The sequence below is a fragment of the Trichechus manatus genome, unplaced genomic scaffold (assembly GCF_000243295.1).
Source record: "Trichechus manatus latirostris isolate Lorelei unplaced genomic scaffold, TriManLat1.0 scaffold00092, whole genome shotgun sequence".
NCBI classification, from domain to species: Eukaryota; Metazoa; Chordata; class Mammalia; order Sirenia; family Trichechidae; genus Trichechus; species Trichechus manatus.
Genome location: NW_004444028.1, coordinates 6917711 through 6919055, shown reverse-complemented (window position 1 = coordinate 6919055; position 1345 = coordinate 6917711). Strand labels below are relative to the sequence as shown.

Below are 1345 nucleotides of genomic sequence, written 5' to 3'. Positions count from 1 at the left end.
CACCCCAATAAATGACTTTCTAGGAAGCACTGCCTCCTCAGTACATTTTATTATAGATCCATCAACACTGGAGTGGAAAGTCCCCTTGTAGAAGCTCTGATACTTCACCCTAAACGGGTGTAATCTGATTTGATTTTAAGTGTTTCAGACACTCTCAGAGTTTTCAAAGAAAAGGTCAAGTCTCATTTGCAAGAAACTACTATAAAATATTTACAGATGCAAAATGTTCCCTTCATCAACCATTTGTCTTTGACTTTCCTTCATCTCTCTTAATAAATAATATGCTGTCTTTTTTTTTTTTTTTAATTCTGACAGTTACCTCTGATTTCACAACATCAAACAGATGGGCCCTCTGAATATGCATGCTTGGAGGAGGCCCCGGAAGACTAGTTAACAACCCCAGTTAAAGGGTTCTGCTTAAATAAATTGCCATACAGCCACACAACAGAATGCTATGCAGCTGTTTAAAGTGTGGATGTAGATCTATGTTAATGCTGTTGAAGCAGATCCATGATACATAAAGAAGGAAAACAAGTTACAAAATAGTACGTATAAGTAATTTCTGTAAAAAAAAATATGTAGATAGATATGCAAAGAAAAAAGTATGGATGGCTAGTCACCAAAACATTAGCAAACTTTGTCCTGGATAATGGAATTATGAATGATTTCTATTTTCTTTTATATCCTTGCCTGTGTTTTCTGAATTGTTTTCAATACTAATTTTATTATCAGAAAAATATAATACAACTATTTTGTAAAGAGTTTCCTATTAATAATACTACTTCATGCCTTCATCAGGAGATATCGTGTGGAGAATTCTAACAGTTAGCTGGGAACAAGTCCCTGAGGAGACACAGAAATTTAAAGGAGGTGGAAGAATACTAAAGACAATTTTCTAAATTATATTTCAATTAAAAAACAGTTGCCATTGAGTTGATTCCTACTCATGACCACCCACAGGTGTCAGAGTAGAACTGTGCTCCGTAGGGTTTCCATGGCTAATTTTTTGGAAGTAGATCACCGTGTCTGCCTAGAGGTACCTTGTGAATCTCCAACCTCTTGGTTAGCAGCTAAGTACGCTAAATATTTGCACCACCTAAGGACTCCATATTTCAATTAGGTAGGTACTATTCAGGGATTTATTTGCTTTTCTGCCTCCCCTAAGAGAATATGCTTCCCTAAAGATCAGGGACAATGTCTCATCCATTTTATAGCTCATTACCATGCCTGACACATGATAGGTGCTTAATACAGATTTGCTGAATGAGTAAATGTATGAAAGAACACCAGCCAACCAGGAATCAGTATGTTACTAGCTCTAACCGCAATCTCTCTATCCCGTCCT

General features: G+C 36.4%; 1 protein-coding gene across 1 annotated transcript in view; it reads left to right on the top strand.

The window, feature by feature from the left end:
• Nucleotides 1-1345, top strand: part of HTR3C (5-hydroxytryptamine receptor 3C) — a 17768-nt gene that overhangs the window by 6128 nt on the left and 10295 nt on the right. The gene's annotated exons all lie outside the window — the stretch shown is intronic.